This window comes from Eriocheir sinensis, chromosome 16, assembly GCF_024679095.1.
Source record: "Eriocheir sinensis breed Jianghai 21 chromosome 16, ASM2467909v1, whole genome shotgun sequence".
NCBI classification, from domain to species: domain Eukaryota; kingdom Metazoa; phylum Arthropoda; class Malacostraca; order Decapoda; family Varunidae; genus Eriocheir; species Eriocheir sinensis.
Genome location: NC_066524.1, coordinates 14,744,922 through 14,772,447, shown reverse-complemented (window position 1 = coordinate 14,772,447; position 27,526 = coordinate 14,744,922). Strand labels below are relative to the sequence as shown.

Genomic DNA, 27,526 nt, shown 5'->3' with positions numbered 1-27,526 from the left:
GGTTAGATTGCGTTAGTTTTGGTTGTGTTGTGAAGAAGAGGAATGGAGAAGTAAGGTTAGGCTAGGTTAGGTTAGGTTAGGTTGGGTGAGAGAGAGGAGAGGTTAGGTAGAATTGTCTGGTTTAAAGTGAGAGTGAGAAGGTGAAGAGGGTAGAAATTGTGTTTTTTTAAGTGAAGTAAAAGGGTGAGGGTGAGGAATTGTTTGTTTTTTTTAGAGAGAAAAGTTGAGGTGAGGTGTAGTTTGTCTTTTTAAGTGAGAGTGAAAAGAGAGAGAGAGGAATTGTCTGGTTTGTTTTGAAGAGAGGAAAGAAAAAGAGAGGGTAGGTAAAAAAATGGTTGGTTTGGAGGAAAAGGTTGAGATGAGGTAGAAATGTGTGGTTTGAAGTGACGGAGTGAAAAAGTTGAGATGAGGTAGAAATGTGTGGTTTGAAGTGAGGGAGTGAAAAGATTATGTTGATTTTGGCAGAATGAAATGGTGAAATAGAGGGAAATCTGATGTCTTGGGAAGGAAGGGTCAATTTGGGTATTTAGGAGTCATGGAGAGGGTAAACAAAAGACACGCTAGAGTGCTATAAAAAAACATTATTGGATAGTTTGGTGAGTTTTGAGTCCATGGAGAGAGATAGAAAGAGGGAGCGAGCGGAGTTATATTAGTTAATGAGTGTGGTAATTTATTTTGGAGTATATGAAGAGGAGGAAAGAGGAATTAAGAGGAAAAATATTAGTTTTTGAGTGGGGTTGGTTAGTGTTGAAAAGGGAGAGGGAAGAGTAGAGGACGAAGAAGAAGAAAAAGGGTTTAGGGGAGAGAGAGAGAGAGAGAGAGAGAGAGAGAGAGAGAGAGAGAGAGAGAGAGAGAGAGAGAGAGAGAGAGAGAGAGAGAGAGAGAGAGAGAGAGGAATGAAACAATATAGCCTTTTTCTGTGATTCTTCTTCCTTGGTTAATAATGATGATAATTATTAAAGAAAAATAGTGCTAATTACTACTACCACCTATTATTATTATTATTATTATTATTATTATTATTATTATTATTATTATTATTATTATTATTATTATTATTATTATTATTATTATTTTTATTATTGGTACTATCAGCCGCCCACGTGTTGATATAATGTAAAGAGTAACAAGATTAAAAAAGAAACGCATCAAGTTACCTGCATTTACCTTTCACAGCGACGCGAAAAAACTAGGTGTGTGTGTGTGTGTGTGTGTGTGTGTGTGTGTGTGTGTGTGTGTGTAGTTCTCTCTCTCTCTCTCTCTCTCTCATCCTAACACTATATTTTCCCCTCTTACAATCACCTGACCTCCATCTTTCCTCACCTGCATTACCTGTTCTCCAAGCTACTAGTTGTACATAAGCCTCCTCCTCCACCTCCCCCCTCCTCCTCCTCCTCCTCCTTCTGCTCCTGTTCCTTCTCCTCCTAAAGTCAGCAGGATCAGTGGAGCGGTTTTTGGAGTTCTCTTTCTGGTACTATTACGTTTTTACCTGTTAATCAGAGATACTTGTATGTAGAGACCTTGTCATAAGAGCACTTGATTCCCCTTTCCCTTCGTGCTGTGTGTGTGAAGTGCGTTGGATGGCAGTGAGTTGGAATGGGTACTAGTTGGAATTGGAAGTGGTTGGAATAGGGACAGTTAGAAGAGGAAAATTGGAAGGGTGATGGTTGGAATAGTGAATGGTTGCTGCGATAGGGAATGGTTGGAATAGGGAGGGTTAGAATGGGTACTAGTTTGGAAGTGGTTGGAATAGGGACAGTTAGAAGAGGAAAGTTGGAAGGGTGATGGTTGGAATAGCGAATGGTTGCTGCGATAGGGAATGGTTTGGATAGGGAGGGTTAGAATGGGTACTAGTTGGAATTGGAAGTGGTTGGAATAGGGACATTTAGAAGAGGAAAGTTGGAAGGGTGATGGTTGGAATAGTTAATGGTTGCTGCGATAGGGAATGGTTGGAATAGGGAGGGTTAGAATGAGTACTAATTGGAATTGGAAGTGGTTGGAATAGGGAGAGTTAGAAGAGGAAAAGTTGAAGGGTGATTGTTGGAATAGTGAATGGTTGCTGCGATAGGGAATGGTTGGAATAGGGAGGGTTAGAATGGGTACTAGTTGGAATTGGAAGTGGTGGAATAGGGACAGTTAGAAGAGGAAAATTGGAAGGGTGATGGTTGGAATAGTTAATGGTTGCTGCGCTAGGGAATGGTTGGAATAGGGAGGGTTAGAATGGGTACTAGTTGGAATTGGAAGTGGTTGTAAAGGGAATGGTTGATATAGGTACTGGTTTGAGAAGGGAATGGTTTGAAGAGGTGGAGTTTCAAAGGTAATGGGTGGTATGGAGATGAGTGGAATGGTTACTGATTAAGATGGGAATGGTTAAAATATGAATGATTTGAAAAAGTGTAATTGGGAAGGATAATAATGAATGGTTGATAGGAAGAAGGTTGGAATGAGTCATGGTTTAAATGGGAATGGTTAAAATAAGCATGATATGAAGGTTGGAATGAGTCATGGTTTAAATGGGAATGGTTAAAATAAGCATGATATGAAGGAGTGTAATTGGGAAGGGTAATGAATGGTTGGCAGGGAGATGGTTGGAATGGGCTCTGGTTTAAATAGGAATGGTTAAAATAAGAATGATTTGAAAAGGTGTAATTGGGAAAGGTCTGTAATAAAATGTTTGAAATGGGTACTGGTTTAAATAGGATTGATCGGAAGGGTAATAGGGTGTAGAGAGATGGTGGAAATGGGGGGTAGTTTGAAGGGGTATGGTTATTGGGGGGGATATGGAGTTTGGAAGAGCATGGTTAGTACGTGAAAAATTGGAAAAATAGTTGAACAAGAGGGAAAGGTTTTAAGGAAGAGGAAAAGGGAAAAGGAAAGAATGAAGGGTGAGATGGACGAGGTGATGATGGCGATGGTGATGGTGATGGTGATGGTAGTGGTGATGGTGATGGTGGTAGTGATGATAGTGGTGATGGTAGTGAAAGGAGAAGTATGTATATTAGGTTGTGTGTGTGTATGTGTGTGTGTGTGTGTGTGTGTGTGTGTGTGTGTGTGTGTGAAAGGAAAACATGAGTCAGAAATGAAGTTCACTAATGGAGAAAACGTGATTGCAGGAGGAGGAGGAGGAGGAGGAGGAGGAGGAGGAAGAAGAGGAGGAGGAAGCGGAAGAGAATGTATAGAAAAAGAGAAAGGGAGAAGCGAATACGAAGAAAGACGGAACGAACAAAGAAAGAGAAAGAAAGATGAAGAGAAAAAAACAAACAGAAACAGAAACAAAGACACAGAGAAACAACCAAACAACCAAACAACCTAACCAATCAATCACACACACGCACACACGCACACACACACAGGTAATATTGAAATGAATGAAGCACTGTAGCCAACCCGAACCAAACACACACTCACACACACACACACACACACACACACACACACACACACACACACACACACACAATGCAGACAAGCCCGCTACAAGCCTCAGACCAGAAAGTAATAAATATAACCCCGCAATCTGCCCCTGCCAATGAATGACAATCACAGACACTCCTGAATGGATGGCGGCCAAATCACACACTTCAGACAGGTGAATGCAGCCTCGCGTCCCGCCGGAGTGCGTGTTGAGACGGACGATGAGGCGAGAGGCTGAGAGAAGGAGACCGAGGCATGAAGGGAAGGGAAGTGGTTTGTGATGTGTTGGGTAAAAGGGAGGAAATAGAGAGAAAAAAAGGAAAAGAAGATATAGATGTCAATGATTAGGCGAGAGGCTGAGAGAAGGAGACCAAGGCATGAAGGGAAGGGGAATGCTTTGTGATGTGTTGGGAAAAGGAGGATATATAGGAAGAGGAGGAAAAGAAGGCGAGAAACCCCGGCTTGAAGGGAAGGAAAATATGTTTACTGTAAAATGTTGGATAATGGAACAAAATAAAGGAAACTAAAAGGAAAGAAGAAAAAAATATAGATGTGGTTGATAAGGCGGGACAGCAAGTTACATGGAAAATGAATACGTTGTGGTATGTTGAGAAAATGAACGAAATAGAGGAACATAAAAGGAGGAAAAGAAATTGTTAACGCGAACGTTGGGGAAAAGAACGAAATAGAGGAAAATAGGAAGTGGAAAAGAAGTTGCAGTTGAAGATGATACTGAAATCGGCGAAAATAATAGGAAAAGAAGAAGGAAAAGAAGAAAATATAGATGTGGAAGGTGATGGCCGAGATAGCAAAGCATAAGAAAAAAAAAACTCAAGAACGAACTAGACGAAAAACAAAATAATAACAGGAGACTGAGGAAGAAAAAAAAAAGATATAAAAGAAAAAGGAGGAGGAGGTAAAACTGTAAATGATTAAGAACTAGAAGCAAAGAAGAAGAAGGAAAGAAAATAGAGGCAGAATGAGGAAGAGAAAGAGATGTAGAAGTAGATGAAGGAGGAGGAGGAGGAGGAGGCCTACGTGCAAACCAGTACTCTCGCCTTCCTGCCTAACACCGGCTTATCAGGGAGAGTACCTGGCGGAGGACTGTAATTTGCAGGTGGGGCGGCCAGGTGAGGGGGGGAGGGGTAAAGGGAGGAGAAGGGGAAGAGGAGGAGGAGGAGGAGCTGGGGAAGGGAGGTGTAAGAAGGAAGAGAGGAGGAGAGAAGGAAGGGGAAGAGGCGGGGAAGAGATTTTGTAATATTTTGTATCTGAGTCATTTTTCTTTTTTTTCTCTCCTTTTCGCTTTCATTTTTACTATTTTTTTACTGATAGCGCGAAAACAACAATAATAGCTACTTTCACTATTCGTTTTACTACTACTACTACTACTACTACTACTACTACTACTACTACTACTACTGCAATTTTTCTACCATTTCTACTTCCATTATTACTACCATTACCATCATCACCCTTATCACCATCTTCTACTCCCCTTCCTCTTTCTCCCTCCTTCTCCTACTCCTCTTTCCCCTTCCCCCTCCCTCCCCTACCATTACCATCACTAACTACCCTTCTCAGTACCGCCAACTATTGCACAAAAAGAAAGAAAGTACCTCGTCTCAAAATGGAAGTTCTTATTATTAAATGTGACGTGTTTTGCATAATATCTTCAGGAAAGGTGAGAAAGAAGGGGAGAGGGGAGTGTGTTGTAACCTCCCCCCCCCACACACACACACACCTTTCTCCCCCTTCCGTCCGCCTCTTCCCCTTCCTCCGCCCCCTTCCCTTCCTCTCCCCCCGCTGCTGTGATGTCTTAAGTTTTTTTTTTTTGTACTTTTTTTCTGTCTTTCTCTTTCTCGTTTATATTCAGGTCAAAAAGAAAAGTATAACACAAAGAGGTTTCGGAAAAAGTTACATTAATTTGGAGTGCTCGTAAACCTCCTCCTCTTCCTCTTCCTCTTCCTCTTCATCTCCCTTCTTTTTCTTCTTTTTGGTCTTGTTCCTTTTTATCCTTCTTGTTCTTGTTCTTGTTCTTCTTGTTCTTCTTGTTCTTGTTCTTCTTCTTCTTCTTCTTGGTCGGTAAAAGAAAATCCCCGTTAGGTCAATTCTTTCTTTCTTTCTTTCTTTCTTTTTTTTACTTATATGGTCGTGAAGATTATGCAAAGTTCCGCTCATTTATCTTGGTTGTATTTCTCCTTCTCTTTTTTTTTATCCTCTTCTTCGGCCAAAATATTATGGAAAGTTATCTGCAGATGCTTGTCTATTTTTGTTTTTTGTTGTTAACCATTAATTTTAGCTTCGTTCTTTGTTTTGTATTTCTTATTGTTATTTTCATTTTCCTTCTTCGTTTTCTTTTCCTTCTTTTCTTCTTTTTCTCCTTTTCTTTTCCTAATTTTGCATTCATATTTTTCTTCCTACGTTCCTTCCACTTTTTTTTCTCTTCTATGTTTCATCTTTTATCTCCTCCTCCTCCTCCTCCTCCTCCTCGTCTTCTTTTCCTATCTCTCTTCTACTTTGCTTCTTTTCATATATTTCTACCTTTATTCCTACTTTTCTTTTGATCCTTTTTCTTCTCTGTGTCTTCCTTTCGTACCTCCCCCTTTTCCTTCTTGTCTTCTTTTCCTACCTTTCTTCTTTTCCTATTTTGGTTCTCATATTTTTCTTCATATTTTCCTACTTCTCTTCCAACTCTTTTTCTCCTCTATGCTTTCCTTCTTTTATCTCCTCTTCCTCCTTCTCGTCTTTTTCTTTTCCTGCCCTTTCTTCCTCTTTACCTCTTTTCATATATATCTTCCTTTTTATCCTTCATTTCTCCTCCTCCTCCTCCACGTCCTCCTTTACCTCCTCCTCCTCCTCCTTTTCTTCTTTTCTTCTTGTCTTATTTTTCTTTTCCTAATTTGGTTTTCATATTTTTCTTCATACTTTCTTACTTTTCTTTCAACCCTCTTATATGCCCTCCTTCTTTACCTCCTCCTCCTCCTCCTCCTCCCCCCCCCTTCCCCCTCCATTAAAGAAGGGGCACTAAACACCCTTCTAATCATAATCCTCTGAGTGCTATCGGAACCCTTTTTTTTTATTTTTTATATCCGGACACGGTCGCCTAAGTGGTCCCCTTTTTGACACCCAGACCACACGCCGCCCGGGCCAGGGAGGGATGCCGGCCGCGTCCTGACCCCTCCCCCCCTCCCCCTTCCCATGCCCCCCCCTCCCCCCTCTTGAGTCACTTTCACTGAGGGTCGATTCATATTCCTTATTTGTACGTATTGAATGACCTTCCAGAATGAACGAGGACACACACACACACACACACACAGGTAGGACAGACAGACACACAGACAGAGACGAACACATAAACCACAGACTAGTAATAAAAAAGGAAAAGAAAATAAGAAAGGGGCGAAAAAAATAGACAGACAGACAGAAAAAACAGACAGAAAAACAGACAGAAACAAACATACACATACACAAACACAGACAGTAGAGACCAACAATACTAAGAAAGAAAGAAAGAAAAGAATTAGGAAGAAAAAGAGAGAAAGATAGAAAAAAATATGCATACAAACTTACATAAATACAAACAATAAAGACGAACAACACAAACAAAGAAGAGAACGAAAGAAAAAGAAAGAAAACAAGAAAACAACAATAGACCAACAATACTAACAAAGAAGAGAACGAAAGAAAAAGAAAGGAAGAAAAATAAAGAAAAAAAGAACACACGATAGAGACCAATAGTACTAACAAAGAAGAGTAAAAAAGAAAAAAGAAAGGAAGACAAAAAAAGAAAACAGACAATAGAAACCAACAATACTAACAAAGACGAATAAGAAAGAAAGAAAAGAAGATAAAAAAGAAAATAAAACAAGCAAACAAAACAACTCCACTTTGCACAATACACCTTCCCTCACCTCACCTGTCATCACCCGCAAAACTACCTGAGTAATTGGAACTGGCCACACCTTGCTGCACACCTTGACAAGCGGGGCAGTAAGTTCCGACTCCCCGCAGATAAGATCAAGGTGATGGAGAGGAGAACTTAGGGGTGAGGGGGGGTGTTGGGGGAAGGGGGGGAGGGAGGTTGGGGAAAGGGAGAGGAGATTATAGTTCTGGGAAGTGTTAGGGAGAAGAATGAAAAGTTGTGGCGTTGGTGTTGGTGATGGTGGTGATGGGGGCAGTGATGGGGAATGGGGGAGGAGGTTTTAGTAGTGGGAAGTGTTGGGGAAAAGGGAGAATACAGTGGTGATGGGTGTGAATTTGGTGATGGGAAAGGGGGAGTTTATAGTCGTGGTGATGGGGAGAGATGGGAAGAATGATGGGAAGAAGAGAGAACGATAGTGGTAATAGTGATTGTGATGGTAGTGATGGGGAGGTTAGGGAAATGAGGAGGTCAAAGTCTATCGTGTTTGAGAGAGATGGGGAGAGTGTTAAGAAGGGAGAAGGGTAGTACTGATGGGTGTAAAGAGGAGTTGAAGAAAGGGGAGATAAGGAATGGGAGGGAGATGCTGGAGAGAGAGGGGAGTTTAGTGTTGAGTGATGGGGGAGAAGATAGAGGGAAGGGGAGAGGAAAGGGGTGGTGGTGGTGGTGGTGGTGGAGGGAAGTAAGATGGTGGTGGTTGATTGAGGTGGTGGTGGTGGTGGTCATGTTGTTGTTGTTGTTGGTGTTGTTGTTGTTGGTGGTGGTGGTGATGGTGTTGGTGGTGGTCATGTTGTTGTTGTTGTTTGTGGTGGTGGTGTTGTTAAGATAGTTAATTGGTGTTGAACAGAAGGCGTATTTGCTATTGTTTTTGTTGTTGTTTTGAGGATTCTTAATATTAATTCAAGCGAGAAGCAAACACGGACTCTTTGCTTGAATGTTGAAAAGTGTATTACAAAGAGAGACCCACATGCGAAAAATAAATATAATAATAAATCAATAAATAAAATGAAATAGAGTAAAATATAAGAAATTAAAAGCAAAAATAGGGTAAAATATATAGATAAATAAAAAAAATAAACAAACAAATCATCTATCAAACCACATCAAAGGCAAAAAAAAAAAAAAAAAAAAAAACCCACCAATCACAAACTAATAATAATAATAAGAAAAAGAAAAAAGCAAGAGACGAGAAGTGAAAAAAAACACAAAGAAAAAAAACATACAAATTACAACGAAACCAAAACAAAACAAATACATCCCAAACAAACACCGAAGGAAAAACAAACAAAAAAGAAAGAAAAAAAGAAGAAAAAAACACTAAGACCCAGTTACACCTGCTACCTGTTGTTGATAATTATGAAACTTACTCACCTGAGGAGCACACATTCACCTGCTCTCTCTCTCTCTCTCTCTCTCTCTCTCTCTCTCTCTCTCTCTCTCTCTCTCTCTCTTCATATAGTTTCGTTTCAGTACTAAAAAGAAAAGTATGGGAAGAAGAAGAGAAAGATGAAGAGAGAGAGGTGAGGAGGAGAGAATAGTTGACTGAGTACGAAGGGAGGAAGAGGAAGACGAAGAGAGAGAATGAAGAGAAGCGAAGAAGTAGTGAAGATAGGTGGAAATAATTAAGGAGAGAAGAAGAGAAAAGTGAAGAGACAGATAAGGAAGAGAGAACAGTTGGGAATAGGTACGGAAGGAAGAAGAGAAAGACAAAGAGAGATAATGAAGAGAAGGGAAGGAGTAGAGAAGAGTGAAAATAACATGGAAGAGAAAGAGGAGGAGAAAAATGAAGAGAGAGAGAGAGGTGAGGAAGAGAAAACAGTTGACAATAAGTACGAAGGAAGGAAGAGCAAGACGAAGAGAGAGAATGAAGAAAAATAAGGAAGTAAGAAAGATTGGTGAAGATAGCTAGAGAGAGAGGAAGATAAAGATAAAGAGAGAGGTAAGAGAGAAAGAGAAAACACCTGAGCTCGCCTACCTGCCCCCACCTGTAATTAGCCGTGAACGTTGATTGCACCTGGCGGAAACACGTGCGTTATCAGGTATCGGTGTATAATTGCGTTTAATTTGCATGTTTGATCGAAAATGGCTCCAGCTTCACCTTGTTTTTTGGGGGAGGTTAGGTCAGGTGGGAGGAGGAGGAGGAGGAAAAAGAAGAAGAAGAAGAAGAAGAGAGATATTGTATTTTTGATTGTGTTTTTCTTGAGATTGTGTTCGTCTTTTGTGATTGTGAAGAAGATTTGAAGGAAGAAGAAAAAGAAGAAAAGGAGGTGAGTTAATTGTCTTTCTGATTGTGTATTTCTTGGGATTGTGTTCGTCTTTAGTGATTGTGAAGAAGATTTGAAGGAAGAAGAAGAAGAAAAAGAAGAAGAAGAAGAAGAAGAAGAAGGAAAAGAAAATGATGATGAAAAAGAGGAGGAAGAGTTGCCTTATACACACACACACACACACACACACACACACACACACACACACACACACACACGCAGGAAATTTCATCATCCCATCATTTCATCCCCTCCTTGCAAGACCTTCCCTTCATTAGCATCACAAACACAGCCGTAACCTCACCACACCCAACAACAACAACAACAACAACAACAACAACAACAACAACAACAACAACAACAACAACAACGTCTTTCACCCATTACTGCTACCATGTCATCCAACCCTGTCATCCACCTTCCCCTTGTAACCTCCCCTGCTTCTACTACTACTACTACTACTACTACTACTACTACCTGTGAGGGGAAAGGGAATTCGAATCTACCTGTAATTAAGCCAATGTCACTATCACCTGAGAGAGAGAGAGAGAGAGAGAGAGAGAGAGAGAGAGAGAGAGAGAGAGAGAGAGAGAGAGAGAGAGAGAGAGAGAGAGAGAGAGAGAGAGAGAGAGAGAGAGAGAGAGAGAGAGAGAGAGAGAGAAGGGAAGGTAGTGTTGGCCATATAAGGAAGGAAATAGTAAGGTTGGTCGAAGAAATATATAAAAAAAAATCTCAGGTGTGAATTGAGTGTTCTTTATATGGAAGGTTCTTTTATTTTACCTGTGTTTTTTTAGCATTTATTTAAGATTAGTCAATGGTGGAATGTGTGGGGGAGGGGGAGGTTAGTGTGTGTGTGTGTGTGTGTGTGTGTGTGTGTGTGTGTGTGTGTGTGTGTGTGTGTGTGTGTGTGTGTGTGTTGGTGGTTGATATGCAAGAGGAAAATGTTTAGTTACCTCTTTATCTTTTTTTTCTTTTTTTCTCCTTTTTTTGCTTTATTCCTTTTTTTCCTCCTTGTATATCCTCATTTATTTATTTCCTTCCCTTTGTTGCGATCAATCTTACATCTGCCTCCCTTTTCTTTCACGTTCTATTCTACTTCTTGCTTCCATTTTCCTATTTTGCCTTCCCGTCTATGTCTTCTTTATTTTTCTCTTTTTTTTCCCTTTCTCGCTGTCCTAATTCACCTTTTATGGATTAGAATTATTCCCTATGCAGCTTCTCTACTGAATTTTTCACTAATACATTCCTTTTTTTTCCCTTTCCCGCTTTCCTAATTCACCTTTTATGGATTAGAATCATTCCCTATGCACCGTCTCCACTGACTCACTAATACATTATTTTTTTCCGTTTTTTCTTTTTTTTACCGTCTTCCGATTTTCTTTTCTTTTTTCATTTTTCCCCTAAACCTGAGTTCCTAGTTTTACCTTTTAAGGGTTTACTTTTTTTTTTACAACACAAAAAAAGGAAACAGTAATAAAAAAAAAGCCCGCTACTCGCTGCTCCTTTGCTATCTCTCCATTCAGCTTCTGTTATCTACCTGTTTTGCTTTTTTTTTATTCATGTGGTTTACCTGTGTTACGTGTACTCACAACCTCCCGAGCCACCTTCACCTGAGCTCACCTGAGGAAGAGAAAGAAAAAAGGTTAATTACACACAAACAAAAACACGGAATGCAATATGGACTTTTTTGTGTGTGTGTGTGTGTGTTTTGAATGGTGGAGATGGTGAGGAGGAGGAGAGGGAAAGGTGAACGGAGGAAGAGAGAAAAATGAAGGAGGGGAGGAGGTGATGGTGAGGAGGAGGAGAGGGAAAAGTGAACTGGAGAAGAGAGAAAAATGAAGGAGGGAGGGAGGTAATGCTTGTGGAGGTGGGGGTAAGGAGGAGGAGAAAGAGGGAATGGAGGAGAGGAGAAAGAGGGAATGGAAGAGAGGAGAATGAGAGAGGCAATGAAAGTATAGATGGTGGAAATGTTGAGGGGCGGGGTGGATGAGAAAGAGAAGGGAAGCAAAAAGATAATTAATAGTAAGGGAAGAGAAAGAAAAGAGAACGGAAAGAAGAGGAAAGTAAGGAAAGAGAAAAAAACGAAAGGAATGGAATAAGAAGGAAAGGTTCAAGAGAAGAAAGGAGGAAAGTGAAAAAGAAAGAGAAGAGTAAAAAAAATGAGAAGGACGATACGGGATGGAAGTGTAGGAGCGGGTAGGAGTAGTGAAGGAGTAATGAAGGAGGGAGTAGATAAGCCTTGCATAGGAGGAGGAGAAGAACGAGAAGGAAGCGGAGGAAGAAGAGTGAAGGGAAGAGAATGAAGAAGTTTGTGGGTAGGAGTAGAATGAAGGTAGATAAAGAATAAGTAGAATAAGAGCATATATATAGAAGAGGTAGAATGATAGAAATACGTATAGATAGAGATGATAGTAGAATGATAAAGATAGGTAGAGCGTAGGTGATTTTGGGTTAAGTAAAGGGAAAAAAAAGTAAGGGAAGAAAAATATGAAGGAGAGAGAGAGAGAGAGAGAGAGAGAGAGAGAGAGAGAGAGAGAGAGAGAGAGACTATTGACATATTCTCTAAGCTGATGACATTGCAACTATGAACAAAAACTAAATAAAAAAACCTTGACAAACCATAAATAAAAGAACAAAAAAAAAGCCGTCAAGAGGTTCAATCATCCATAAGGTAAATAGAAAGAACTGAAAGGCATAAAAGAGTAATATAAAAGAGGAGAATAAAGAGGAAGAGGAGGAGGAGGAGGAGGAGGAGGAGGAGGAGGAGGAGGAGGAGGAGAAGGGAAGGAAAGTGAAAATTAAATGGTGATGCAACAGAGGGAGGGCGGAACAGGCATCTTTCTCTCCTCTCTCTTTCTCTCTCCTCCTCCTCCTCCTCCTCCTCCCTCCTCCTCCTCCTGTAGGCTTCAGTCATATCTTGTTAACACTCTGCATGTTCATCTCCTCCTCCCCTTTACCTCCCTTTCTCTCTCTCATCTCCTCCTCCTCCTCCATTCTCCTTCCCTTCCCTTCCCATCTCCCCCTTCCCCTTTTCGTTCCCCTTCTCTTGCCCTCCTGCTCCCTTCTTTCCCTCCCTCATGTATGTCTTTTATCTCCTCTTCTCCCTTCCACTTCTTTCTTTTTTTCATTTATTGTCTCCTGTTGATTCTTCGTCTCTTTTGTTTCTCTTTCCATCTTTTTTTTTCTTTCCTATCTCTCCTTTTTGTCATCTAATTTTCCTCGTATCCCCTTTTTTTTTCTCTTTCCTCCTCTTCTCTTTCTTTTCCCCTTTTTTTCTTCCCTTGATTCAAATTTTCCTTTTAGTTCCATTCCTTTTTTTATTTTTCTCTTCCCTTACTTTCCTCTTCCCTTTCCTTTCTCTTTCCATACTATTCATCTCCCTTTCTCATCCTTCATATCCCTTCCCTTCCCCTCCCTTCCCCTCCCTTTCTTCCCTTCCCTTCCCTTCCCTTCCCTTCCCCTCCCTTCCCCTCCTTTTCTTCCCTTCCCTTCCCTTCACTCATCCAGGTAACTCGGACCCCCCAGGAACAGCACTACAGGTAACAGGTCGCAGGGCAGGTGTTCAGGTGTTCTCATTAACCTGTCTCATGCCTCTCTTAACCTCCCCGCGCGAAACACAGGTTAGGAAAGCGACCGCGACTTGTCAAGATAAATAATGTAGAAAAAAAGAAGAAAAAAAGAAGAATAACGAAGGAAATGGAGTGTGGTCTTATGGTACAGATCCGTTTCCTGTTTTGTTTTGTTTTTGTTTTTTGTTTGTTTGTTTTATGGGTAAGCAGGTTGCGAAGATAGGAAAGGAGAGGAAAAGATAAATAATGTGAAAAAGGAAAAAAATAAGGAAAAAGTGAAGAAAATGGAGTGTGATTAGACGGTACATCTTCGTTTTTCATTTCTTCATTTCCTTTTTAATTTCTTCATATTTTTTTCTAGGTAAGCAAGTTGCGAAAATAGGAAAGGAGAGGAAAAGATAAATAATGTAAGAAAAAGGAAAAAAAAGAAAATAACAAAGAAAATGGAATGCGATCTTAAGGCACAGGTATATTCCTTCCCCTTTTCTTTTTTTTTCCGGGTAAGCAAGTTGTGAAGATAGGAAAGGAAAGAAAAAAAATAATGTAAAAAAAAGAAAGAAAAAGAAAAAATCAAGAAAATGAAGTGTGGTTTTACGGTATAGATTCATTCATCCCTTTTTTTCTTTTTTCCGGGTAAGCAAATTGTAAAGAAATTAAATGAAATGAAAGTAAAAGATAAATAATGTAAAAAAAGGAAGGAAAAGAAAGAAATATAAAGAAAATGAAGTATGGTCTTACGGTATAGATTCATTCCTTCCCTTTTATTTTTATTTTTTCCGGGTAAGCAAATTGTGGAGAAATGAAATGAAATGAAAATAAAAGATAAATGATGTAAAAAAAAAGGAAGGAAAAGAAAGAAATATAAAGAAAATGAAGTATGGTTTTACGGTATAGATTCATTCATCCCTTTTTTTTTCTTTTTTCCGGGTAAGCAAATTGTGGAGAAATGAAAGGAAATGAAAGGAAAAGAAATAATGTAAAAAAAAAGGAAGGAAAAGGAAGAAATATAAAGAAAATGAAATATGGTCTTACGGTATAGATTCATTCCTCTCTTTTTTTCTTTTTTCCGGGTAAGCAAATTATGAAGAAATTAAATGAAATGAAAGTAAAAGATAAACAATGTAAAAAAAAAGGAAGGAAAAGGAAGAAATATAAAGAAAATGAAGTATGGTCTTACGGTATAGATTCATTCCTCTCCCCCCCCCCCCTTTTTTTTTTTTAGAGTGAGCGTTTGAAGTGTGAGAAAAAAAAAAGTTATCATTTATCTCCTTTTTAATAGACGATTCGTAGCACTAATGAGTCTTAATGAGATAATTTGGCGTGTTCGACTAATGAAGATACACAAAACTTAATGGTGTCGTGTGCAGGAATGTTGAATGGACCGCTGGATGAATGGATGTAGGGCTAATGGGTGATTTGGAAGAGTAATGGGGGCTTAATGGGGTAATTGGGCTTGTAAGGTTAATAGAGATATGGAAAAGTGGATGGCGTCTTGTTCTCTTAATCTTGAACGAATGAGTGTTGTGTTAAGGGTGATTTGTAAGAGTAATGGGGGTTAAATGGGGTAATAGAGCTTTTAATGGGGGTATGGACAAGTGGATGGTATCTTGTTCTCTCTTACTCCTGAATGAATGGGTGTTTTGCTAATGGGTGATTTGTAAGAGTAATGGGGGTTTAATGGGGTAATAGAGCTTGCAAGGTGAATGGGGGTTTGAAAAAGTGAATGGTGTCTTGTTTTCTCTTAATCCTAAATAGGTGTTGTGCTAATGGGTGATTTGTAAGGGTAATGGGGGTTTAATGGGGTAAAAGAGCTTGTAAGGTTAATGAAGATATGAAAAATTGGATGGCGTCGTGTATTGCTAAACTAGAAGAATGGACGTTTGTCTAATAAGTGATTTGTATGAGTAATGGGGATTTAATGGGGTAATAGAGCTTGCAAGGTTAATGTAAGGAGGACGAGGAGGAGGAGGAGGAAGAGAGGAGGAGATATACAAAAGTCGTGTGCTGTCAAATTGGATGAATGAGTGTTTGGTTAATGGGTATTTTGTACAGGTAATAGGAGTTTTATGGGTGATTTGTAAAGGTAATAGGCGTTTAATGGGGTAATTGGGCTTGTATGGTTGATGGAGATGTACAAAGATGGATGCTGGCGTGTGCTTTCTTGACCTGGATAATTGGATGGGTGTGTGTTCTTATGGGTGATTTTTACAGGTAATAGGCGTTTAATGGGGTAATTGGGCTTCTAAGGGTAATGGAAATGTATAAAAATGGAAAATGGCGTGTGTTCTATTCTTTGGCTAATGGGCGATTTGTACAGGAGGGTTCATTGGTACAGGTAATAGGCGTTTAATGGGGTAATTGGGCTTTTAAGGTTAATTGAGATGTATAAAAGTGGAAGCTGGCGTGTGTTCTATTCTCCGGCTTATGGGTGCTTTGTACAGGTAATGGGGGTTTAATGAGGTAATTGGGCTTGTAAGGTTAAATAGAGATACAAGAAAGTGGATGGTGTCGAGGGTAATAGATGGATGTGTTTGGCTAATGGGTGATTTGTAAATGTAATGGGCTTTTAATGGATGGGTTATACGGTTGACAGGTTAGTGAAGTGGGTTAATAGGGGGATTGAGATTGATGGAGTGATAAGGTTGGGAAAAAGTGGTTGAAAAGTACATGAAAAACACGACATCTTTCTTTTCATCTTCCTGCGCAGAGTTTAAAGACTAATTAGTATTTTTACCTTCATAACTGCAAACATCTTCTTTTCTTCATTAAGTTTACCTATACGGCTGTTTTTATGGGATGTTTAGGATAGTTTAAAGACTAATTAGTTTTTTTACCTTCATAACTTCAAACATCTTTTCTTCATTAAGTTTACCTGTACGGCTGTTTTTTAGGGGTTGTTTATTTACTCTTTTTCCTTTAAATCTCCAAACATAACCTTTTCCACCAATGATTATATGGTTTTTAGTTCACTCCTTTACTCTTCCTTTAAAACTTCAGAGATCAATGTTTCTCCTCCATTGAATTTTACCCTTATCTCTAGTTTTGCTTATTTATTTTTTTACCTTTTTAAAACTTAGATTTCCGGATATTTTTTTTGATTTCTCCGTTTCCTCACACGATCACACTCTCACACATTCCTTCTCCTCTTGTTTAATATTCCTTGCGTTGTTTAGTTACTTCACACCTTCAAGCAACACCTTTTCGTCCACTAAATTTATGACTTGAGTGCTTGATTGTGTTGCTTTCCTACCTCTTGCCTACATTCCTTCGCTTGTTTAATGTTGCTTGCGTTGTTTAGCTTACTTCTCACCTTCAAGCAACACCTTTTCGTCCATTAACTTTACGACTTGATTGCTTGTTTGTGTTGCTTTCCTATCTCATGCCTTCATCCCTTCACACTTTCCTTCTCTTGTTTAGTATGACTTGGATGCTTTGTCACTTTTACCTCCTTCTCCTCCTCCTCCTCTTCCTCCTCCTCCTCCTCCTCCTTTCATCGCCGCCTGTCTGTCTGTTTAGCATTCCCAAGCGTCGGCGCGTCTGGCTTCCTCTTCCCCCGTACATGTTAATTCTGTGTTTCTCTTCCTTTCATCGCTGACCCCTTGCTCCTGTGGCCTCGTATAGCGGTTGTGGCTCCTCCTGGGTACCGTTCACCTCCTCCTCATCCCTCTTCTTCTTCCTCTTCCTCTTCCTCCATCTCCTTCTACTTCTTCATTTTTTTCTTCTTCTTCTTCTTAGGTGTTTCGTCTTTGGTTTGGTTCTTTATCTCATCTGTTGCTTCTCCTTGTATCCTTTCGCCTTTTCTTCTTTCTCTTCTCTTTCTCCTCCTCCTTCTTCTCTTTCTCCTTATCCTTTTTTCTTCCTTTTCCTTCTACTTCTTCTTGTCTGCCTCGTCTTTGGCTTTCGTTTATTATTTCTATCTTTCATTTGCTTATTTTTCTTCTGTATCTCTGACTGTATATATGTTTGTGTTCGTCTGTCTTTCTGTCTATTTTCACTCCTTGTCTGTTCCTCTTAAGAAATCAAGAACACACAACAACAACAACAACAACAACCACACACACAACAATAGCAAACACATCACCACCAAAACAAACAAACAAACCAGGGAAAGGAAAAGAGAAACACACACACACACACACACACACACACACACACACACACACACACACACACACACACACACACACACACACACACACACACACACACACACACACACACACAAACACACCCCTCCCTCAACCCCCTCCTCAAACACATATCACTCACTTAACCGCCACTCTGAATCCTCACTAAATCACACGGACCTGACACCTGAGAGATCGCATGGCTGTTACCTGCGTCACACCTGCTTGGCGCTCTCCTGACACCGGGTCGCCTCTGAGCAGGGCGTGGCGCGGTGGGCAGACACGTAGGCTCAGGCAGGCAACTTTCTTAGGGACGCAAAAAATGAAACCCCTTTGTTCTTGTCGCGGTGTGTCAGGCGAGGGGGTGGGTGGGGGATGGCGAGGAGGAGGTGAGGGTAGGAGAAAGGTAGATAGGTAGGGAGTAAGGTAGCTTGAGGGATAGATTGAAAGGGTGGAGAGTGGTTTCGTGGGAGGGCTATTAGGATGGTAGATAGGTAGGAAGGTTGAGAGGATGGTAGGTAGAAAGGGAGAGAGATAGAGGAAGGGAGTGAAAGGTAGGATTTAAGGGAGGTAAGTGGTTGAGGGGTTGAAGGATAGGGTGAGATTGGTTAGGTGGAAGGGAGGGAGATAGGTTGGTAGGGAGATGAAAGTTAAGAAGGGAGAAAGGTAAAGGAAGGGTGAAAGGTAGATGTGAAGGGAGATAGGAAAAAATTGTGTTGAAGAGTTGGGAGAAAGGGAGGAAATAAGGGAAGTTGAGAAGTAATGAAGGGAAGAAGAAAGGAAAATAGGAAAGGAGAGAGGAAGGAAGGAAGATGGGAGACAGGAAAGGAGAGAAAGAACGAATGATGGTAGGTAGAGAGAAAGAAGAAAGGGAGGAAGAATGACAGAAGAGAGAGTGAAACAGAGAATTGTAACGAGCGAGTAAAATAGGGATGAAGACAAGGGAGATAAGGTAGGGAGTTAAGGCAGGAGGGAGGTAAGAAGAGAGGGAGAGAGGGAGGTAAAGATGGAGAAGCGAGAGGATGACTGGAGACACATTTTAAGAGAGAGAGAGAGAGAGAGAGAGAGAGAAAAATGACAGTTGAATGGAAGAGAGCGAGAGAAAGGAAGATGAAGAGGCCTATCCATTAGAGAGAGAGAGAGAGAGAGAGAGAGAGAGAGAGAGAGAGAGAGAGAGAGAGAGAGAGAGAGAGAGAGAGAGAGAGAGAGAGAGAGAGCACTAACAAACTAAAGAAAAGTGTGCCAAAGACTAATTACAGGTATGCTCAACTTAGCCAGGTAAAAAAAGAGGCTTCGTATGCGTGTCAAAAACTCCCTCCGTTGAAAAATAATAAAAAAAAAATAATAAGATAATAAAATAAGTTGATCACAAACCAGAGAAAAACATCGAAAACTCCCTCTGTTAAAAATAATGCTAAAGAAAAAATAAAACGATAAAATAAATCAGTGAAATAAACCATAAAATAATAAAGAAAAAAATAAAAGTGACAGGCGAGGTGACAGGTAAGGGGGCAAAGACAGGACAGGTAAGCAGGTCCACACAGGTAACCCAGGCGCCTTCACTGCATCGCCCGCCCGTCAGATCATTAGTGAGGTCAGATACCTTCGCACCTTCACGCCCTAAATTGCTCTATTGAAACCTTTAAGATTATCCAGACTTGACCTTTGACTCCCCCCCCCCCCCATCGCCCCCCTCCCCCCTTGAGAAAAAAGTAAATAGGTCACCATTCTGAAGTGAGATGAGAATGTAAGGTGAGGTAATGTGAGTAGAGGTGAAGTAAGGTGAGAGGACGAAGTGAGATTAGGTGAGATTATGCGGACAGGTAAGGTAGGTGAGTTGAGGTGAGATGAACAGGTAAACTTGGTGAGGTGAGGTGCATAGGTGAGAGAAGTGATAAGAAGAGGTGAGCTAAGTGAGATAAGGTGGACAGGTAAGCTAGTTAAGGTGAGGTAAGATAAGGTAAGGTAAGCTAATTGAAGTGAAATGGATAGGTGAGCTTGATGAGGTGAGGTAGGTATGCGAGCTAAGTGAGATGAAGTGATGAGCCAGGTGAGGTACGGAGGTGAGCTAAGTGAAATGAGGTGTATAGGTAAGTTAAGTGAGTTGAGATGAGTTAACAGGTAAAGTTTGCTACATAAATGAGGTGACTGAGGTGAGGAGGGAGGTGGAGAGGTGAGCTAAGAAAAATGAGGAGATGACAGACAAGTTGAAATGAAATGAACAGATGAGCCAAGTGAGATGAATCAAATTGAGATAAGTTAAACAGGTAAGGCAGGCGAGATAAGTTGAATTTAGTTAAGAAGAAGTGAACAGATGAGCCAGATGAAATGAGTTGAGATGAACAGGTAAAACAGGTGAGATAAGTTGAGTTGAGTTGAGATTAGGCGAACAAGTAAGCTAGATAAAGTGAGATAAGGTTAAGATCAATTGGATAGGTAAGACAGAGGTATATGAGATGTGACCAGGTAAAATTAGTTAACAGGTGAGGCAAGTGAGATGAGACGAGCTGAGATACACAGGTGAGGCAGGAGACGGGTAAGATGCAGGTGAATGACTGAGCGAATCTTATGTGAATGGAAGTGTTTTGTGTCCACCTGAGAATCGACCTTCAGGTACATTAAGACACAGGTGCAAACAGGTGACTATGTGTGTGTGAGAGTGAGGAAAAGGAGGAGAGGGGAGGGAGGCAGGTGAGAGTCATGGGAGTGGTTGTGAGAGGGAAATGAGTGAGCGAATAGAAATGGAAAGTGGATAAAAGAAGGGAGTTGAAAATATTGAATAAACTGAAGGAAGAGAGATGAAATGAAGTGAGTGGGAGTGAGTGGAAAGTGAGAGGGATAGGATGAAGTGAGATGGACATGAGCAAGCGAATAGAGAGTGAGGTAGAGTTGATAGAGGAGTGGAAAGGAGTGGATGAGAGGGATAGATGGAAATGAGAGGGATATGAATAAGTCCCCCCTCTCCCCCTTTTCTTTTTTCCCCTCTCATCTTCCCTCTCCTTGTCTCCTTTCCCTTCCCTCTCATCCCACCCTTTCTATTTCAATCCATTCCTTTTCTTCACTCTCTAAGTCTCTCTCCCTCTTCTCCCCTTTTCCCTCTTGTTAACCTTCCTATCTTCACTTTCGTCCTTGTTCCCTTCCCCTTCTTCCTCTTCCCTTTGTCTCTTCCCCTTTTACCTTTCTCCTTTTTTTCCAACTTCTCCATTTCAACATCTCTTACGTAATTTTCGTCTCCTTCCCTTTCTCCTCTCCTTCTTACCTTTCTTTCACCATCCTCTCCCTCTTCATCCCCTTCTCTTCCTTCTTCATCCCCTCTTCAGTTCATACCTTTCGTCACTACCCCTTCTCGTGGCCTTCTCTCCATTCTCTTCTCTCCCATTCCCTCCTCCTTCTTACCTTTCTCTTCACCATCCTCTTCTCCTTCCCTTTCTCTCCACCATCCACTTCCCCTTCCCTTCCTTCTCCTCCCTCGTACCCCATCCCTTTCCTCCCCTTCCCGTCCCTTCCCCCTCTAAAGTGAAGGGAACAACACCGGCCCATTAAAAATAACCTCGCGAGAGTGTACATCCAACTCGTTAAAAAGGGTCCAGAGGCGAAACGAGTAATGAAAGAATGGATGAGGAGGAGGAGGAGGAGGAGGAGGCGAGGAAAATAGAGAGATGAATGAGACTGATCGAAATACAAAGAGAGAAATGACAAGTCAGACCTCCCTTCATTCTCTTCTTCACCTCTTCTCTCTTCTTCAATTCCTAGTTATTTTTTTTACCTGTCTTCATCATCTCTCGTCGTTTATTTTCACCCTTTTCTTCCTCCCTATTTAGTTTTCTTTACCTGTCTTTAATTCTTGATTTTCTTCACTCTCTTCTCTTCTTCCTTTCTTCTCTTCACCTTTCTCTTCAACCGTCCTTAGTTTTCGTCACCTGCCTTCCCTTCCTCACTTTCCTTTATTCTCTCTTCATCTTTCTCTTCCTCCTTCGTACTTATTTTCAACTATTTTCTCTTCTTTTACCTTTCTCTTCATCTTCCTATTATTCGTTTTTTTTTATATTGACACGAAACTAGATGAAAAAAAGAAAAAAAAAGCAGAGAGAGAGAGAGAGAGAGAGAGAGAGAGAGAGAGACTGACCACCTGGCCTAAATAGCTTCTGTCCTATCTGTGTGTGTGTGTGTGTGTGTGTGTGTGTGTGTGTGTGTGTGTGTGTGTGTGTGTGTGTGTGTGTGTGTGCAGTGAAGGGAATCGCGGCCTCCAGGACACCTTTCAGTCACCTGGCCGTCCACCTCACCTCCCTTCACCTGTCTACCTGTCTCTCTTCACCTGTCCTCTCCTCATCACCTTCTACCCTCTCGTCATCTCTCTCTGTTTCCACTCTATGTTACCTCCTTCACCTGTCTTCCTTTCCTCACATTCTATACCTTTATCTTTTTAGTTCTGTCTTCTCTTCAACACCTTTCTTCACCTTTTTCTTCCTCCTCCTCTAATTCTTTTCATCTCTCTCTTCCTCGTTTCTCTACTCCTTTATATATACCTTTGTCTTCCTTTCTTGCTGGTTTCCTTCACCTGTCTTCTCTTGAACACCTTTCTTTACCTTCATTTTCACCTTTTTCTTCCTCCCTCTCTAATTCTCTTCACCTTTCTCTTCCTCACCTCTCTACACCTTTATACACACCTTTGTCTTCCTTTCTTGCTCGTTTTCTTCATCTGTCTTCTCTTCGTTATTTTCACTTTTTCTTCCTTTCTAATTATTTTCATCTTTGTCTTCCTCACCTCTCCGCACCTTTATTTATACCTTTGTCTTCCTTTCTTGCTCGTTTTCCTCACCTGTCTTCTCTTCATCACCTCAACTTTTTCTTCTTCCCTTCCTGGTTTCCGTCACTTATCTTCCCTTCCTCACTTCTCTATTCTCTCTATCCTTATCTTCCTCCGTCTGTGCTTATTTCCAGGTATTTTCTCTTCCCTACTTCTCTTCATGTTTCTCTTTCTCTCTAGTTCGTTTTATCTATCATCTCACCTCTCTACATCTTTATCTTCACTTATCTCTGGCTATCTTCTTTTCCTCACCTCTCTACATCTATATATTTACCTTTCTCTTCCTTCATCCCATACTCTCCTCTCCAATCTCTTCCTTTGCTAATTTTACCTGTCTCGTTTCCTCACCTTCTCCCCTCTCTTCACCTTTCTCTTCTCCTCCACGTCACCTCCTTACCTCCTCGGCTCCTCACCTTCACCCCCGCTCACCTCGCCTCACCTGCCTCGCCCACACCTCTTATCTCACCTGTCCACCTCTGATCACCTATTCCTCTACCTCACCTGCGCGCCGCCTTACCTGTCTCACCTGAGTTATTAGAGCGAAAGGAGGGTCGTGTCTCCATTCTCATTCACCTCTTCTCCTTCACCCTCCTCCCCCCCTCCTCTTCTTCTTCTTCCTCTTCTTCCTCTTCTTCTTCCTCCTCTCTCTTTCACTCCCCCGACAATAACATTAAGAAATCTCAGCGTCACTTTCAACGTCTCTCTCTCGTTCTCGCTCTCCCTCTCTTCCCTTCACTGCCCTGCCCAGATAACAGGAAAATGGCGCCGTTTGTTTGTGTTTGTTTGTGTGTTTGAGAGAAAGAGAGAGAGAGAGAGAGAGAGAGAGAGAGAGAGAGAGAGAGAGAGAGAGAGAAATAAAGAAAGAAAAGAAAAAAGAAAACAAATATATGAACGATTATTTTAGATGAGTTAAGAAAGGAACAAAGAATAAATAGATAGAAAAATAAATAAATAAATAGATAGATGGATAGATAAATAAATAAAAGAACAAACAAACAAACAAACAAGAATTTCCTGACCCATTTTTCTCGCCACTTAAACCTTTCCTCCTCGTCTCTTGCCTTTCTCCTCCTCCTCCTCTTTCTCCTCCTCCTCCTCCACGCGTCTCACTCATTCATTCACGCCACAAACTCGAGATTACTCCCCTCCACCACCACCACCACCTTCACCACCACAAAAAAAAGAGTATAGTTTTTTTCTGGTTTTTCCTCTTCTCATGTTTCGCCTTCCATGCATTCTGTCTTGCGGGGATGTTAAGGAGGAGGAGGAGGAGGAGGAGGAGGAGGAGGAGGAGGAGTCTAGGTTCTCATTTCCACAACTTTCATTGGCTCTGGTCCTTGGCGGGAATCCAGGCGGAGAAAAGGAGAGAGAGGAGAAGAGAGGAAGGAGGGACGGAAGGAAAAAGAGGGTCAGGAAAAAAAGGAAAGGGAAAAGGGAGGGAAGGAAGTACGCAGAGGCAGCAAGAAAATAAGGAAGAGGGGACCGGAATGAAGGAAAGAAGGAAGGAAGAAAGGAAGAAGGAGGGTCAAGAGGAGTTGGAAGTAGAGAGAGAGAGAGAGAGAGAGAGAGAGAGAGAGAGAGAGAGAGAGAGAGACTTGGCAGAAAGACAGTGAAGGAGGGAAAGGAAAATGACGAAAAGATGGAAGGATATGAAGGAAGAAAGTAGGCGGTGTGGAAAACAGAAGGGAGGGAGGAAGGGAAGAATTAAGGAGTAGGAAGGAAAATATTGAAAGAAAGTGCGGAAAGGAAGAAGAGACAGAGAGGAAGAGGGAGGAAAGGAATAAGAATAGCGAGGAGGAGGAGGAGGAGGAGGAGAAAGAGGAAGAAGAGAAGAAAAGAAATGAGGGAGAAGAACACGAACATTATCATCCTCAGAAATAGAAGTGGAGCGAAAGAAATCAAAACAATCTCTTACATTCCTTCCGATACACACAATTAAACCCTCCACTTCCCCCCCTCCACCCCTTCCCACCCCCCTCCCCACCCCTCATAATAGGCCACCTGTAATTTTCTCACCCGTGTTCGCTGTTCAGGTAATTACATTTGGAACACGTTTGGCCCAGGGTGTTAATGGCGCCTTTTATGGCCACCAAACTCAACCTGCTTTGGTCCCGTCCAGGTGTGGCCAGGTGCACGGCGGAGCTATTACAGGTGAGGCAGGTGGAGGCGGTGAAGATAGGTGGATAGACGAGTGTTTGGGTAAAGAAATAGATGGATGGATTGATGGAATGGGTAAGTGGATTTAGGTGGAAGGGTTAGGAGTTGTTAGGAGGGAGATGAGTTGGTTCAGGTAATTTAAGGTGAGGTGAGGTTGTTGAGTGGATAGGAGGGTAATTTGAATAGGTAAATGAGTGGATAGATTAATTTTTAGGTTAAGAAATGGGTGAAAAGGTGGATCGTTGAATGGATAAGGGGAATACAGGTGACCAGGCTGAGTAATTACAGGTGAGACAGGTGGAAGCGATAGAGATTCCTCCTTTCTTCCTCCCACCTACCTATGCACCTTTGATCACCCCCCACACCTGTACCACCTCACCTGACATCACCTGAGCCTTGTCCGCGGCCAGGTAACAAGGGTCGCCTCAGCCTCACCTGCGCGGGGCAATTAGTGAGCGGCACAGGTGGGTCTGACGGCCGTGTGTTGCAGGTGGACAGGTGAAGGGGCGCCCGTCATCCCCTTACCTGTCTTTACTTGTCTCTCGCTGCGCTAATGAGTTTACGTGTACCTGTGATTGTTTTTTTTATGATTATTGTGTTGTTTTGCTTTTTTTTCTATCTTTTATCTTTTTGTTCTTTCTTTCTTTATTTTGTTTTTCTTTATTTCTTGCTCTTTCTTCAATCTTCTCTTTCACCTCTTTTTCTCATCTCTTTTTCCTTATTTTCTCTTTTTTATTCTTTCTTCAGTCTTTTTATTCATCTCTTTTCATCTACTTTTATCTCTCTTGGTCTTTTATTTCCTCCTGTTATGCTCTCTTTCTCTCACTTCCTTCTTTCTATTCTCTTACCCTTCTCTTTTACACCTTTTCTTTCCTTCCTTTCTATATTCTTCCGTCTTCACTCCTGTTTCACCCTTTCTTCGTTTTTCCTCTCATATTTCTCCTTTATTTTCCTTCTTTATTTCCTTTTATTTTTCTTCCCATGTCTTCTTTTTTCATCTTTTCTTTCATCCTAGACTGTTATTAACGTGTTCCTTCCTTTTTCCTTTCATTCTACATTCCTTTCAACATTTCTCCTCTCCTCTATTTATCCTTTACTTTCCTTTTACATTTCCATTTATTTTTCTTCCCATGTCTTCTTTTTTCATCTTTTCTTTCATCCTAGACTTCTATTAACTTATTCTTTCATCTTTCCTTTCATTTTACAATCCTTTCAACATTTACTTTCATTCCCCATTTACACTCCCTTACCTCCTCCTCCTCCTCCTCCTCCTCCTTCTCTTCCTTAAACAACCTACACTCCTTATCATCCTGCCCCTCCTGTTTGTCCCTCCTGCACTCTCTCCTTTCCCTTCCCTTCGCGTCCTTGATCCCTCTCCCTCCCTCCCTCCCTCTCTCTTCCCATCACCGGGTCCCATCACTCTCTGTCCTAAACCTCCCCTTTCCCTTGACTTAACCTCAATTTTCGCAGACCCTCGTAAACCTAACCATACCTGAGATAGTCCCCCATTCCCTATTCCCCCCTTTCACTCCCTTTGCTGCCCATTTCCTTTATTCCTTCATCCCTTTCCTTATTTCGTTCCTGCTTCTTTCCTTTCTTTCTCGTTTTCATCCCTTCTTTCTTTTATATCTATTCCCTCTCCCTTTTCTTCATTACTTTCCTTCATTCTTTCCCTTATTCCTTCCTTCCTTTCATGCTTCGTTCTTCTCTTTCTCCCCTTTCTCCCCATTTCGTTTGTACATTCCTTCCCTTCTAATTTTCCTTCCCTTCCCCTCCTCCTTTATCCCTTCCTTTCATCCGTCCATCGTCCTTTCTTCCCTTCTCTTCTCCTTTTCTTTCCTACCTTCTTGTTTTCCATCCCTCCTCTTTCCTTTTCTTCACCTCAAAAAAATACTGCATCCCTTACCTTCTTTTCCCTTCCCTTTTACTTTCCTCCCTCCTCCCTTCCCCTTTCTCCTTTCCTCTCTCCTCTAAAACTCCTTCCTTACGCAATCATTCACATCTTCTCCTCCTCCTTTTCCTCCCTTAATCCCCATCACCTCCCTTCCTTACACATGTCACCACGCCCTCCCCTTCCCTCCCTCTCACCTCTATCACCCCTCCCTCTCTCACATTCTCCCCATCCACTAAATCCCTCTTACATAATCTTCCACTTCTTATCCTCACATTCTCCTTTACTAATCCCCTTCTCCCCCCTTCCTCTCTCTCTCCCTTTTAACACCCTTTCACCCCTAAAAAATGAAAGGTGAAAATGTGAGGTCAGCTAAGGAAAAAAAGAATGGTCAGGTCAGGTGAATTTAGGACGTAGGAGAAAAAGTCAGTCAGGGAACCAATTAGTCAGTCAGTCAGTTCATCAGTCAGTCAATCAGTCAGTCAGGTCACCAGCCTATTAGTCAACCAATTAGTCACTCTTTTTATCAGCCAGTTAATCAGTTTGGTAGTCAGTCAAATTCTCCGTCATTTTTATTTAGTTATCCATCAGTCACTCATTATCCTTTATTCTCCCTTCTTCCCTCCTTTCTCCCTTAATTATTCAAGCTATCACTCATTCCCTTATTTATTCTCCCTTCCTCCCTCCTTCCTCCCTTAGTTATTCAAGCACTCCCTCACTCACTTAATCTCCCTTCCTCCATCCTTCCTTCCCTCTCTCCCTAACTTCCCTCCCTCACATACTCTCATCCATTCCTTGCCTCCCTCCTTCCCTTACTCCCTCACTCCCTCTTTCATGCCTCTCCTCCCTCCTTACCTCCTTCTCTCCCTCCCTCCATCACTCACTCGCTCACTTCATCCCTCTCTCCCACCTCTCACATCTCCCTCTCTCTCCCTCTCTCTCCCTCCCTTACAAGTCGCCAGGTAACTGTGAATACCTGGCTGGGGCAAGGCAGGTGAGGTCAGTTTCAGGATAGTGCCCAGACTCACTTTCTTGGACGTCACTTTCACCGCCCAGTTATTTATAGCGGCCGGCCACGAGGAGGAGGAAGAGGAGGAAGAGGAGGAGGAGGAGGAGGAGGATGGAGTAGCTAAAAGATCTTAGGAATGAGGCTAAAGAGGGGTGAAGAAGAAGAAGAGGAAGAGATTATAAAAAAAAATGAGAACGCAAAAATGAAGGAGATGAAGAAGGAGGAGGAGATAACTTGTATGAAGATAGAATTAAGGAAGAAGAGAAAGGAAGACGAAGAAGAAAATTGCAGAGGAAAGGATGAAATGAATAGGAAGGAGAACACATGGAGGAAGACAGAGAAAAGGGGAAAGAAGAGGAAAAGAAGACG

At 41.5% G+C, this 27,526-nt stretch overlaps 1 protein-coding gene across 1 annotated transcript in view; it reads right to left on the bottom strand.

Moving 5' to 3' along the window:
• Nucleotides 1–27,526, bottom strand: part of LOC126999342 (cell surface glycoprotein 1-like) — an 87,896-nt gene that overhangs the window by 8,507 nt on the left and 51,863 nt on the right. The window lies entirely within an intron of this gene.